The 15,918-nt window shown below is 47.9% G+C and overlaps 1 pseudogene; it reads right to left on the reverse strand.

The window, feature by feature from the left end:
* LOC112070381 (serpin H1-like) overlaps positions 1-15,680 on the reverse strand; it is an 83,411-nt pseudogene extending 67,731 nt beyond the window's left edge.
* Positions 15,681-15,918: the final 238 nt, after the last annotated feature.

Consider the following 15,918-nt stretch of genomic DNA (forward strand, 5'->3'; position numbering starts at 1 on the left):
AGGTGTTTCAAGACATGAGAGATTAAACGTGTGTGTGTGTGTGTGCGTGTGTGGTTTGTGTGTGTTGTCAGGGTCATACTGTACCTTCCCTCAGGCGTTTTGCAGCAGAGTTGAAGGGGGCGGGACAGAGGAGGAACGGTGCGATTCACACTCCTGGAATGCTTTTACTCCTTCTGGGAATTTCCTCTTAAACTTTTCCTCTTCTCGTTATTTTCTCTCTCTCTCTCGCTCTCTCTCTTCCATCCTGAGGAGAAGGAGGGTGAGAGGGTGTGTGGCACACCTGTTTTTTATCTGCCGAGAGAGGAATGGAGGGAAAAGAAACGGGGAGAGAAACAAAGAGGAGAGGTAGTCCTTGAGAGGAGATGTATGTTTGATAAGAACCTGTGTGTCATAGGGACTCTTTGTAACCAGCACTGCTTTCATTACAGTTATTTCTCCGCTGTCCATTTACCAGCGTTAGCGCGCGCGCGTCGTTGTGTGTTGTGTGTGGTTTTGTGTGTGTCTACTTTTACTGCTGCCTTAATCCATGCCTGTGTGTGCTTTTCTGTGAGCGTGCTTGTGTTTCCACGCTACTCCACGTCCCCTTTGTTGGTATTTGTGTTATGTGTGTGAGTAGATGGAGCCGAATGCTCAGCTATGGAGGTAGAGGAGATTGTGTGGAACACAGTGAAGGCCAGGGCCTATTAGCAGGCTGAAGAGACCTGACGATATAAAGAAGGTTCGTTAGAACATGAAGGCATAGCAAATAGACAACCTTCAGCTACACTGCACCCTGAAGTGGCCAACGGGAGGGAGAACAGAGGAACATGAAGCAGGTAGAAAACCACTCCCCCCTCTCCCTCTCTCTCTCTCCCTCTCTCTCTCTATCTCCCTCTCTCTCTCCCCCTCTCTCTCCTTCTCTCTCTCTCTCCTCTCTCTTCTCTCTCTCTCTCTCTTCTCTCTCTCTCCTCTCTGTCCTCTCTCTCTCTCTCTCTCTCTATCTCTCTCCCTCCTTCTCTGTCTCTCTATCTCTCTCCCTCCTTCTCTGTCTCTCTCTATCGCTCTCTCTCTGTCTCTCTTTCTCTCTCTCTCTCTCTCTATCTCTCTCCCTCCTTCTCTGTCTCTCTATCTCTCTCCCTCCTTCTCTGTCTCTCTCTATCGCTCTCTCTGTCTCTCTTTCTCTCTCTATCTCTCTCTCTCTGTCTCTCTCTCTATCTCTGTCTCTCTCTCTGTCTCTCTCTATCTCCCTCTCTCCCTCTCTCTTCTCTCTCGCTCTCTCTGTTCAGTTTTTTCTCTTCTCTTTTGTTGGAGGACTTTATTTGTCTACCGCCACCACTCTGAAAGAGTCCTGAGAGGAGAGATGGAGGAGAGAAGGAGGCAGAGAGTGGGCGAAATGAATGAAGGAAGAAAGGCTAAATGGAGAGAGCTAAAAGGAGTGAAAATGGAGAGAGAGTTGTTAAAACACATGCAGTGCTGCATCAGAAATTGAATGAAATGGTTAAAGTGGAGGAGAGCTGAGAGAGGTTAGAGAGAGAGAGAATGGCAGAGAATGGGAGAGGAGAAAGGAGAGAGCGAAAGGGAGTGAAAGGGAGCGCCTCGGCGGGTGAGATTGGAAGATGAAGGGGGAACAAGGGAAGGACCGAAAGGTAAAGTGGTGTAAATTGAGGGTCTGGTTGGTTCTCTCCACCTCTCCTCCCTCTCTCGTTATCTCTATTAGCACCTGCTGCGCTAACGAGGCGGCACTTGGTTACCACGGCAACACCTTGTCAACCCCCCTCCAACAGCACCCCTAACTCCAATCTCCAAACCCCCTCACCCCTTACCCCTTTTCTCCAGGTGATGAAACAAAGATACAGTGTGCAGATGGAGTGGTGTGTGTGGGAAGAGTGTTTGTGTGTGTGGGAAGAGTGTTTGTGTGTGTGTGTGTGTGTGTGTGTGTGTGTGTGTGTGTGTGTTGTGTGTGTGTGTGGTGTGTGTGTGTGTGTGTGTGTGTGTGTGTGTGTGTGTGTGTGTGTGTGTGTGTGTGTGTGTGTGTGGTGTGTGTGTTGTGTGTGTGTGTGTGTGTGTGAGCAGACACACACATCATGCCATTCTGCCCTGTTGCATTTTTTTGTTCTCCCTCTCCTTTCTTTCTGTCTTTGTCAGTAGACATATCCAGCACTATCCAGTCAGTCCATCCTGAGCTCCAGTCAGCCAGTCAGTATTAGGGTGGTGGTGGTGTTAGTGGTGTTGTAAGGCTGGTTGTTGATGCACTGGCTCCAGTAAGTGCAGATAATGAAGCTGTCTGCACTGATCAATAGAGAGCGGCCTTCTCCTCCTCGCTCACACACACAATCATGCAGGCACGCACGCGCGCACACACACACACACACGCACGCGCACACACACACACGCGCGCACACACACGCACACGCACGCACACGCACCACAACACACACACACACACACCACACACACCACACAACACAACACACACACACACACACACACACCACACACACACACACACACACACACCACACACACACAACACCACACACACACACACACACACACCACTCTCTTGCTCTCTCCTTGCACACTCTGCTTTCATAAAGATCTCGCTGATTGCTATGGCTGATGGCTAGAGGGAGGGGGTGGGTGGAGGGGGGTGGAGGGAGGAGGAGGAGGGGTGGAGACAACTGATTTGGACTTATTTTTTCACCCTGCAGCTGGCAGCATGGTGGATGGAGAAAGGGGGAAGGAAGGAGAAAAGGAGAGGAGGGAGGGAAGGAGGGAAGAGCGGGCTGGTAAGGGAAAGGAGGAAACCGAAAGAGAGGGAGCAAAGAAAGACGGAGGAAAGAGAGAGAGAAGGAAGGAAATGGCAGAGAGAGGCAGAGGAGAAGAGAGAGAGGGGTAGATGGATTGTTATTGTGGTGGTCACCTCCGTCAGTGTTGAAATTGGACGCCAGCTGCCTGGTCAAGCTGTGTCTCAGTCTGTCAACACAGTAGTAGATGTGGCCACGGCTTTTTGTAGGAACTCTCGTTATGTCCTCTCCCTTTCGCCATCTTTCTCTTTCTCGCCTTTCCCCAACGTGATTTGTGGTGCCCAACAGCGACAGGGGAGTGGAAGACAGATAGGGGCAGACTTTAATAAAAGACGAGAAAGAAAGAAGGGAGAAAAAGAAAAAAAAGAAAGCGTAACGGGTGAAAAGAGCAAATTGAGATGAAAAATACAGGGTTGGGGCTCTAGTAGTTGTCAGGGCCGTTTATGTGTCTACACTCATGTCATACAAGGACTGTGTTAAATCTCCATACAGATGGACTGTTACAAACACACAGCAGGCCTCATTCATATTCCATGAGTCAAATCTATACCATTAACATTTTATTTGACAATGTGGGCCTGTGTGGTTAAAGCACATGTGGCTGTTAAAGCACATGTAAAGTACATGTGGCTGGTAAAGTACATGTAAAGTACATATAGCTGGTAAAGTACATATAGCTGGTAAATACATATAGCGGAAACACAGTGGCTGGTAAAGTACATGTGGCTGGTAAAGTACATGTGGCTGGTAAAGTACATAGTGGCTGTAAAGTACATGTGGCTGGTAAAGCACATGTGGCTGGTAAAGTACATGTGGCTGGTAAAGTACATGTGCTGGTAAATACATGTGGCTGGTAAAGTACACGTTGGCTGGTTAAAGTACACGTGGCTGGTAAAGTACATGTGGCTGGTAAAGCACGTGTGGCTGGTTAAAGTACATGTGGCTGAAGTACGTGGGGTAAAGTACGTGTGGCTGGTAAAGTACACGTGGCTGGTAAAGTCTGTGGGCTGGTAAAGCACGTGTGTGGCTGGTAAAGTACGTGTGGGCTGTAAAGTACGTAGGCTGGTAAAGTACGTGTGGCTGGTAAAGTACGTGTGGCTGGTAAAGCACGTGTGGCTGGTAAAGTACATGTGGCTGGTAAAGTACATGTGGCTGGTAAAGTACATGTGGCTGGTAAAGTACACGTGGCGGTAAAGTACACGTGGCTGGTAAGTACACGTGGCTGGTAAAGTACACGTGGCTTGGTAAAGTACACGTGGCTGTAAAGTACATGTGGCTGGTAAAGTACATGTAGCTGATAAAGTACATGTGGCTGGTAAAGTTACACGTGGCTGGTAAAGTACACGTGGCGGTAAAGCACATGTGTCTGGTAAAGTACACGTAGCTGTAAAGTACATGTGGCTGGTAAAGTACATGTGGTGGTAATAAGTAGCTGATAAAGTACATGTGGCTGGTAAAGCACATGTGGCTGGTAAGTACATGCATGTGCGATGTGAGTGTGTGTTTTGTGACTTTTGTGTTGGGTGTGTGTGTGCGCACATGCGTGTGTGAGCCATCATAGTTGTGTTTTTCTTTGTCCTTTTAAGCCTTCTTCCACACGACTGTGTTGTATGTACAGTATGTATACATGTCTGTGTGTACTGTACAATATGTATACATGTGTTGTGTTGTACTGTGTTACAATATGTATACCTAAGTGTGTGTATTGTACAGATGTGTATTACATGTCTGTGTGTAGTTGTACAATATGTATACCTAAGTGTGTGTATGTTACAGTATGTTATACATGTCTGTGTGTCTGTACCATATGATATACATGTCTGTGTGTCTTTACCAGCCACATGTACTTTACCAGCCACATGTACTTTACCAGCCACATGTACTTTACCAGCCACATGTACTTTACCAGCCACATGTGCTTTACCAGCTATATGTACTTTACCAGCTATATGTACTTTACCAGCTATATGTACTTTACATGTACTTTACCAGCCACATGTACTTTACATGTGCTTTAACAGCCACATGTGCTTTACCACACAGGCCCACATTGTCAGAATAAAATGTTAATGGTATAGATTTGACTCATGGAATATGAATGAGGCCTGCTGTGTGTTTGTAACAGTCCATCTGTATGGAGATTTACAGMCAAGTCCTGTATGACATGAGTGTAGACACACAATACTACGGCCTGACAACTACTAGAGCCCCAACCCCTGTATTTTCATCTCAATTTGCTCTTTTCACCCGTTACGCTTTCTTTTTTTCTTTTTCTCCCTTCTTTCTTTCTCGTCTTTTATTAAAGTCTGCCCCTACTGTCTTCCACTCCCCTGTCGCTGTTGGGCACCACAAATCACGTTGGGGAAAGGCGAGAAAGAGAAAGATGGCGAAAGGGAGAGGACATAACGAGAGTTCCCTACAAAAGCCGTGGCCACATCTATCTACTGTGTTGACAGACTGAGACACAGCTTGACCAGGCAGCTGGCGTCCAATTTCACACTGACGGAGGTGACCACCACAATAACAATCCATCTACCCCTCTCTCTCTTTCTCTCTGCCTCTCTCTGCCATTTCCTTCCTCTCTCTCTCTTTTCCTCCGTCTTTCTTTGCTCCCTCTCTTTCGGTTTCTCCCTTTCCCTTACCAGCCCGCTCTTCCCTCCTTCCCTCCCTCTCTCTCCTTTTCTCCTTCCTTCCCCCTTTCTCCATCCACCATGCTGCCAGCTGCAGGGGTGAAAAATAAAGTCCAAAATCAGTTGTCTCCACCCCTCCTCCTCCTCCCTCCACCCCCCTCCACCCACCCCTCCCTCTTAGCCATTAGCCTATAGCAATCAGCGAGATCTTTACTGAAAGCAGAGTGTGGCAAGGAGAGAGCAAAGAGGCTGTGTGTTGTGTGCTGTGTGTGTGTGTGTGTGTGTGTGTGTGTGTGTGTGTGTGTGTGTGTGTGTGTGTTGTGTGTGTTGTGTGTGTGTGTGTGTGTGTTGTGTGTGTGTGTGTGTGTGTGTGTGTGTGTGTGTGTGCGTGTTGTCGGTTGCGTGTGCGTGTGTGTGCCGCGCGTTGTTGTGTGTGTGGTGCGTGCGTGTTGTGTGTGGTGTGGTGGCGTGCGTGCCTGCATGATTGTGTGTGTGAGCGAGGAGGAGAAGGCCGCTCTCTATTGATCAGTGCAGACAGCTTCATTATCTGCACTTACTGGAGCCAGTGCATCAACAACCAGCCTTACAACACCACTAACACCACCACACCCACCCTAATACTGACTGGCTGACTGGAGCTCAGGATGGACTGACTGGATAGTGCTGGATATGTCTACTGACAAAGACAGAAAGAAAGGAGAGGGAGACAAAAAAAATGCAACAGGGCAGAATGGCATGATTGTGTGTGTCTGTCCACACCACACACCCACACACCACCACACACACACACACACACACACACACACACACACACAACCACACACACCACACACACAACCCACACACACAACACACACACACACACACACCACACACACACACACACACACACACACAACACAAACCTCTTCCCACACACACAAACACTCTTCCCACACACACACACTCCATCTGCACACTGTATCTTTTGTTTCATCACCTGGAGAAAAGGGGTAGGGGTGAGGGGTTTGGGAGATTGGAGTTAGGGGTGCTGTTGGAGGGGGGGTTGAACAGGTGTTGCCGTGGTAACCAAGTGCCGGCCTCTGTTAGCGCAGCAGGTGCTAATAGAGATAACGAGAGAGGGAGGAGAGGTGGAGAGAACCAACCCAGACCCTCATTTACACCACTTTCCTTTGGTCCCTTCTTGTTCCCCCTTCATCTTCCAATCTCACCCGCCGAGGCGCTCCCTTTCACTCCCTTTCGCTCTCTCCCTTTCTCTCTCTCCCATTCTCTGCCATTCTCTCTCTCTCTAACCTCTCTCAGCTCTCCTCCACTTTAACCATTTCATTCAATTTCTGATGCAGCACTGCATGTGTTTTAACAACTCTCTCTCCATTTTCACTCCTTTTAGCTTCTCTCATTTTAGCCTTTCTTCCTTCATTTCATTCGCCCAACTCTCTGCCTCCTTCCTTCTCTCTCCATCTCTCCTCTCAGGACTCTTTCAGAGTGGTGGCGGTAGACAAATAAAGTCCTCCACCACAAAAGAAGAAGAAAAAACTGAACGAAGAGAGCAGAGAGAGAGAGAGAGGGAGAGAGGGAGATAGAGAGAGACAGAGAGAGAGACAGAGATAGAGAGAGACAGAGAGAGAGAGATAGAGAGAGAAAGAGAGACAGAGAGAGCGATAGAGAGAGACAGAGAAGGAGGGAGAGAGATAGAGAGACAGAGAAGGAGGGGAGAGATAGAGAGAGAGAAGAGAGAAGAGAGACAGAGAGAGCGATAGAGAGAGACAGAGAAGGAGGAGAGAGATAGAGAGACAGAGAAGGAGGGAGAGAGATAGAGAGAGAGAGAGAGAGAGAGCAGAGAGGGAGAGAGAGAGAAGAGACGAAGAGAGAAGAGAGAGAGAGAGGAGAGAGAGAGAGAGAGGAGGGGGAGAGAGAGAGGGAGAAGAGAGAGAGAGGAGGGGGAGGAGAGAGAGAGAGGAAGGGAGGGGGGGAGTGGTTTTCTAACTGCTTCATGTTCGTCCTCTTCTCCTCCCCCCGTTGGCCACTTCAGGGTGCCAGTGTAGCTGAAGGTTGTCTATTTGCTATGCCTTCATGTTCTAACGAACCTTCTTTATATCGTCAGGTCTCTTCAGCCTGCTAATAGGCCCTGGCCTTCACTGTGTTCCACACAATCTCCTCTACCTCCATAGCTGAGCATTCGGCTCCATCTACTCACACACATAACACAAATACCAACAAGGGGACGTGGAGTAGCGTGGAAACACAAGCACGCTCACAGAAAAGCACACACAGGCATGGATTAAGGCAGCAGTAAAAGTAGACACACACAAAACCACACACACACACACGCCGCGCGCTACCCGCTGGTAAATGGACAGCGGAGAAATAACTGTAATGAAAGCAGTGCTGGTTACAAAGAGTCCCTATGACACACAGGTTCTTATCAAACATACATCTCCTCTCAAGGACTACCTTCTCCTCTTTGTTTCTCTCCCCGTTTCTTTTCCCTCCATTCCTCTCTCGGCAGATAAAAACAGGTGTGCCACACCCTCACCCTCTCCTCTCTCTCTAGGGATGGAAGAGAGAGAGCGAGAGAGAGAAGAAAATAACGAGAAGAGAAAAGTTTAAGAGGATATTCCAGAAGGAGTAAAGACATTCCAGGAGTGTGAATCGCAGCCCGTTCCTCCCCTGTCCCGCCCCCCTTCAACTCTGCTGCAAAACGCGCTGAGGGAAGGTAAGTATGACCCTGACACACACACACACACACACAACGCCAGCACCACACACACACACGTTTAATCTCTCATGTCTGAAAACCTGGAAGAGACATCATCTGTCATGCTTGTCCAGACACACACACACACACATCCCACACAACCCAAACACACACACCACACACACACACACACACACAACACACACACACAACACACACGCACGCACACACACACGCACACACACACACACACACACACACACACACACACAACACACACACACACAACACACCACACACACACACACACACACACACACACCACACACCACACACACACACACACACACACACAACACACACACCACACACACCACACACACACCAGCAAGGTCACCCGTGATACAAGTCAGTATTCAACATCCATTCCCTGTCTGGGGACTTCGGGATATTGCGTGGAAACTGGCCACTAGGGGCAACGGTGAGCGCTGTTGCCTTCAAGTAGGTTTCCGTTTTGCTGTTGTGTGGCGGGGATAGTGGACAAGCATCTGCCTCGGATTCCAAAAGTTGCAAGTTCAAATCCTGTGATAGAAATTCATTTTTGAGATTTTTGTTTTAAGCCTATCCCAAACCTTGACCCTTACCTTAACCTCCGGGTTAATGCCTAACCTTACGATTTCGGAGTTAACCTAAACGAAAGAATTAGGAGTAAATGCCTAAACGTAACCTTTTCCACTTCAAAATTGGACGTTTGAAACCTGGATGAACGTCTAATTCTGAGCTAGTTGCACACACACACACACCCACACACACACACACACACACACACACACAACCACACACACACACACACACACACACACACACCCACACCACACACACACACACACACACACAACACACACACACACACACACACACACACACACACACACATACAGTTAAGCACAAACACATAAGGACAGTCTAACAGACGAACACACTCATCCTTCATTCTCGTCTGTAAAATGGATAGAGCTGTCCTCTGTCAATAGAACCTGTCAACTGAACACATACACCCCCCACCCACGCCTTCAAACACAACACACACACACACACACACACTCACACACACATGCACCGGCCCCTGTTTGCAAACACACCAATTACCTGTTAACAGCATGGGGGCCTCAGGAAATTACTGTCTCATTACCATAACTGTTATTATGTTAACCTCGTGTCAGGGTTACGATTATACACAGTGTGTGTGTGTTGTGTGTTTGTGTGTGTTCATGCACCAGTGTGTGTGGTGTGTGTATGTGTGTGTGGTGTGTGTGTATGTGCGTTTATGTGTGTGTGGTGTGTATGTGGTGTGTATGTGTGGTGTGGTGTGTGTGTATGTGCGTTTATGTGTGTATGTGTGTGTGTGTGTGTGTGTGTGTGTTGTGTGTGTGTGTGTGTGTGTGTGTGTGTGTGTGTGTGTGTGTGTGTTGTGGTGGTGTGTGATGTGTGGTGTGTGTGTGTGTGTGTGTGTGTGTGTGTGTGTGTGTGTGTTGTGTGTGTGTGTGTGTGTGTGTGTGTGTGTGTGTGTGTGTGTGTGTGTGTGTGTGTGTGTGTGTGTGTGTGTGTGTGTGTGTGTGTGTGTGTGGTGTGTGTGTGTGTGTGTGTGTGTGTGTGTGCAGGGACAGAACACATCTTTAGTAATAACTGGGGGCCTGGATGTTTCCGTGTAGGTCACATGTTAGGAAGAACTCAGGAGGTGCCAGTAATAACAACCACTACTGTACAGTAGCTTGACTCTGGGTTAGATTGGTGGTGTTTATTATCTGTAGAAAATATTTTGGGGTGTGTAAAAAAAAAAGGGTTTAAACACACAAGGAAACAGCATCACCACAGCGTATATCTAGCGACATGAACAGACATACAATAGAACTACTATTCATGCCAGATGGCCCCAAAAATGTTTTCTCCGATTGTTCTGGCAATTCTCACATACAGTGGGGAGAACAAGTATTTGATACACTGACGATTTTGCAGGTTTTCCTACTTACAAAGCATGTAGAGGTCTGTAATTTTTATCATAGGTACACTTCAACTGTGAGAGCCGGAATCGAAAACAAAAATCCAGAAAATCACATTGTATGATTTTTAAGTAATGATTTTTAAGTAACACCTGTGGTGTCATAGACGGGTTGGTTGTTCAGCAATGAAACAGACGTGTGCGCGAACTATGGGACAAAACAGACGGGGTTGGTTTAGATTGTTGACAAAATGTGTACAAAACATTAGGAACATTAGGAACACCTTCCTAATGTGGAATTGCASCCCTGTTTTGCCCTCAGAACAGCCTCAATTCACCGGGACATGGACTCTACAAGGTGTCAAAAGCGTTCCGCTGGGATTCTGGCTCATGTTGACATCGATGCTTCCCACGGTTGTGTCAAGTTGGCTGGTAGTGGATCTCTACTCCAAATAGCTCATTCCATCTCATCCCACAGATGCTCAGTTARATTGAGATCTGGTGACTGGGCAGGCCACTGCAGTAAGCTGAATCCTAGCCTTGTGGCATGTGGCATTATCCTGCTGAAAAAATCAATTTGCAGACGGATACACTGCTGCCATGAAGGAATTTACCTGGTTGTCAATGATGTTCAGATATTCTGTTGCATTCAAACGTTGAACATCACTTTTATCAAAGGGCCCAATGTGTGCCATGAAAACACACCCCACACAATCACACCACCACCAGCCTGCAATGTTGACACGCGGCATGATGGATGCAGGTACTCGTGTGGTTTTCTCCATACCCTAGTCCTCCCATCAGCGTGAAACAGCAGGAACCCGGGATTCCTCAGACCAGGCAATGTTYTCCCAACTCTCCAGTGTCCAGTGTTTTCGTTCCTTAGCCCACTGCAAAAGCATTTTCTGTTTTTTGCAGTGGAACTCTGTAAGGTCGTMGGCTGACATACCCCATTCGTATCAAGGTACGATGCGTTGTGCATTTTTTTTATGGATCTTTGGGCACCAATGTTGTACTGGACTGTCAGTTCACTAACTGTAGCCCGACTGTTGCGCTGCACAATTCGTGTCAGCCTCCTTTGTCCTCTTTCATCAATGACCTGTTTTCAATCATTGGTCTGCTCGTTGGCTGGATGTCCTTTGGGTGGTGGAACCATTCTTGATACACATGGGAAACGGTTTAGCATGAAAACCCCAGCGCCGTTGCAGTTCTTGAGACACTCAAACCGGTGCGCCTGGCACCTACTACCACACCTCGTTCAAAGGCACTTAAATCTTTTGTCTTGCCCATTCACCCCCGGATTGGYACACACACACAATCCATGTCTCAATTGTCTCAAGGCTTAAAAATCCTTCTTTATCCTGTCTCCTCCCCTTCCTCTACACTGATTGAAGTGGATTTAACAGGTGACATCAATAAGGGGATCATAGCTTTCACCTGGATTCACCTGGTCAATCTAAGTCATGGAAAGAGCATGTTTTGTACACTCAGTGTCTTTCATCTCCAATGTTTATTGAAAACATAAACACACGTGTCACGCCCTGACCATAGTTTGCTTTGTATGTTTCTATGTTTTGTTTGGTCAGGGTGTGATCTGAGTGGGCATTCTATGTTGTATGTCTATTTTGTCTATTTCTATGTGTTTGGCCTGATATGGTTCTCAATCAGAGGCAGGTGTTAGTCGTTGTCTCTGATTTGGAACCATATTTAGGTAGCCTGTTTTGTATTGTGGGTTGTGGGTGATTGTTCCTGTTTCTGTGTCTTTGTGTATGTCACCATACGGGACTGTTGCGTTTTCGTTCGTTTGTCCGTTTATTGTTTTGTAGTTTATTCAGTGTTCTTCGTTAATAAAAGTAACGATGTATTCATATCACGCTGCGCATTGGTCCTCCGATCCTTCTTACTACTCCTCCTCAGATGAGGAGGACGACGAGCGTGACAAACATGTGCCACAGAAGAATGTTTGTCTCTCAATATACATAATTACAGTTGTTTGTAAGATAGCAAATGATTAGCATGAGATGAAATCAGTTAAAACTAGGGTTGCAAAATACTGTGAACTTTCAAAAAAATTCCCCAGTTTCCAGAATCCTGTTTGGAAGATTCCAGTTTTCCTACTGATTCCGGGAATTCTCCAACTGTGATTTCGGGAAAACCAGGGAATTTATTGAAGTTCCCAGATTTTGCACCCTAGTAAAACACCTCTCAAAACAAGACATGGTAATAAGGTGAAAACTAGCTGAAACAACTCACGATCATTCCCATCCCATCCATTGCAGCTTCTTGTCATTGTTTGTTTGCTATCTGCATCAGAATCACAACATGCCTTCTGCCCCATGTGAGGCGCGTGCATTGTTTTGGTGATGTTGTCAGCTAACCCGTCTATAAAGTCCTACTAGTGTGCTCTAAAATATGGAGTATCGCTACATTCTGAATTGAATTTAACACATTAATTTATTAAACATTAAATAGACAAACTCCAGATACTAGAGCACAGCTTATAGGAATATACAGTGCCTTGCAAAAGTAATTCACACCCCTTGTCACGACTTTCTGCCGAAGTCGTTGCCTCTCCTTTGTTTCGGGCGGTCGACGTCACCGGTCTTCTAGCCATCATCGATCCTATTTTCATTTTCCATTGTTCTTGTCTGTCTTCCCCAAGCCTGTTTTCAATCCATCCATTACCTCTCTGTGTATTTGACACCTCTGTTTCCCCTCATGTCTTTGTCAGGGATTGTTTTATGTCAACTGTTGTTTATTGATGTATAGGGTGTGCGACGGTCCCCGTACCCATGTTGATTTTTACGTATGTACATTGTTCGTGTTTGGAGCATTGTTAAATGGACATTTATTAAAAGTCCCATTACACTCAGTTTAACTCTGCCTGGCCTGACTCCCTGCCACTCTATACACACGGCTCTGGAAGATCCCTGACCAAAAATTATGAAGTCCGCAGGACGAGACACTCTCGTTCATGGAGCTAGAGGAACGCTCAATGGATCAAGCGGAGGAGATTGAGAGTCTGGCGCCTGCATGGATCGCATTGTCCAGATATGGATCGCTTGGAGAGACAGGGAGTTTTTCTCCAACGCTCTACCCCACAACCGGTATTTCCTCGAACGCTTTTCCTCCTCCTGAAGATAACAGATCCTTTATCCTCCCACCGGAGCCAATGGAGATACTGCCAGCTGCCAGGCGCTTTCTCCCTAAAAACTGAAACTTATATCTGGCCACGGGTCCTCTCCAGTTACCATCTGACCGTGAGTCCAGAGACGCCCTCATCTATGCCTCACCGGGAAAGCCCTGGCAGTGGGCCCCGCGCTGGTGCGTGAGAGGAGTATGCGGCGTTGGACCATTTTGAGGAAGGATTCATCCCCATTTCCGGAGCAAGGTAGGTTCCGAGCCACACCACTCACGAGGCGCCATTCGCGGAGTGAGCTCCTCTAATCATCTGAAGCGCGGAAAGAGGAGGTGCACAGGAGTTCGCCTTGGAGTTTAGGACCCTTTGTGAGCTGCTCGGGTGACTTGATGGAGGACAGGGACTCAATAGCGACCATCGACCATCTATTCCCCATGTTGATATCGTACTGCGAGGACCGTCATATCGCGCAGCTGGCCTGTAGGTTACACCACCCTCCACACCGATAGCTGGTGCCGACATCTCGTGGACAATCAGCGCCTAGGACACAACATGCTGGCTACTCGATGGGACGTCTAGATCGGGGCGTGCGCTTTGTCCATCGCTCCCATCCCCGCATCCTCATCTCTTCCCCGAAGCATACCTGGAATTGATGGAAGTGGATGTGCGCAGGGAGACCGGAGGGGGTTCCCGCTCGAGCCACCATCTATGGTCGAGAGATCCACTGCTGATCGGTGCCGGGTTGGTTTCCTCTGGGAATAGAGAAGGCAGGCAGGGCACTCTGTGCATCACCCAGGTGAGTAGGCACCATTCTCATCCAGAGCCTCTGTCGCACTAATGTTTTGTCTCTGTCACTTTTCGCGGATTTTTCCCTGCATTCAGTATAAGGCGCTAGTAGATCTCAGGCGCAGCTGGGAAATTTCATTAATAATTTATTTAAGCTTATAGTTTAGGGATCCCTATTGTTTCTGTGATCATGCCTTTCCCTATTCATGCTTAGATAGTCGACCCTTAGGTTCAGGTTTATCAGGGAGGTCCACCGCACGTTTGTGTATGATAACGCAGGAGGTCAACAAGAGAAGATTAGTCTTTCCTTATTGATTCTCCTGCGTATCTCCTGTGGTGCTACGGCCTACCCTGGTTAACTGTCATAACCCACTGTTTCTTGGCCACAGAGGGCTTCTCACGGTGGTCGCGAGAGTGTCGGCTAGGTGTTAGGGTTTCCGTTGGTGCTACTACGGTGGAAAGGTCCCGACCCAGGTCCTCCACCGTGCGCATTCCCCTGCAATATGCCGATTTTGGCTCTCGCTTCTGTAAAAAGAAGGCGACTCAATAACCACCTCATCGACGGGGGGATTGTGCGATAGATCTCCTGGTAGACGCTGCATATCCCGGAGTCCACGTGTATCCCCTGTCGCAGCGGAGACGGTAGCTTATGGATACACTATATCTCTGAATCCTGCGTCAGGGGTTCATTCACGATCGCATTTCACGCAGGCCTCTCGAGTTTCTTTTTTGTGAAGAAGAAGGATGGCGGTTTTACGCCCGTGCATTGATTCATCGAGATCTAATAAAACTCAGGTGAAATATAGTTACCCGTTACCTCTGATAAATACAGTTATTGAGTTTAATGAACGGGGCACGCTTCTTCACAAAATTGGATCTCAGGCGTGCGTACAATCTGGTGCGTATTGGAGGAGTGATGAGTGGAAGACCAGCATTTAGCAACCACCTCAGGTCATTATGAGTACCTGTCCATGCCATAATGTGGTTGATGAATGATCATCAGTCCTCCCAATCATTTGGTAGATGAGAATCTTTAGGGACCTGCTGGCCGCAGGGTGGTAGTGTGTATATTGATGATATTCTAATATACTCCGCAACGCGCAAGCATGTGTCCTGGTGCGCAGGGTGGCTTGGTCGCCTGTGGAGCATGCTTTAATATGTCAAGCTGAGAAATGCTTGTTCTTTCCACAATCCATCTCCTTCCTAGGGCATCGGATTTCACTTCAGGAGTGGAACATGAGAGCGACCGCATTTACAGCCGTTGCGTAATTTGGCCGACTCCAACCACGGTAAAGGAAGGTGCACGTTTATCTTTTTTAGGGTTTTGCCAATAACTACCGGAGATTATCGCGGGTTTTTGGTCAGGTGGTCCATTACCTCACTGCAAAGGGGGGCCCGGCGCGCTTTGCCAGTGTCCGGGCTGAAGGCGAACAGGGCTTTTTGGACACCTGAAGACTCTGTTTACCTCGTTTTACCTCGGTGCCTGTGTTGGCATCATCCGGAATCCCTCTTGCCATTCATAGTGGAGGTGACGCATGCCGAAGCTGGGATAGAGCAGTGCTCTCGTCAGCGTTCGGGTGTGCCACTGAAGCTTCGCCCCTGCTGCTTTCTTTTCGAAGAAGCTCAGCTCGCGGAAGCGAAACTGATGATGTGGGGGACGCGGGAGCTGTTTAGCTGTCGTACAGGCCTTGCAAGGCGTGGAGGGCCATTGGCTTGAGGGGGCTAAACACCCTTTTCCTCATCTGGACTGACCCAACGCAATCTGGAGTACATCCGGCAGGCGAAAGACGAATCCTCGTCAGGCAAGGTGGGCCAATGTTTTCACTCGTTTTGTGTTTACCCTTACTTACAGACCAGAGCTCCCAGAACGTCAAGGCAGA

Source organism: Salvelinus sp. IW2-2015, unplaced genomic scaffold (assembly GCF_002910315.2).
Source record: "Salvelinus sp. IW2-2015 unplaced genomic scaffold, ASM291031v2 Un_scaffold1307, whole genome shotgun sequence".
NCBI classification, from domain to species: Eukaryota; Metazoa; Chordata; class Actinopteri; order Salmoniformes; family Salmonidae; genus Salvelinus; species Salvelinus sp. IW2-2015.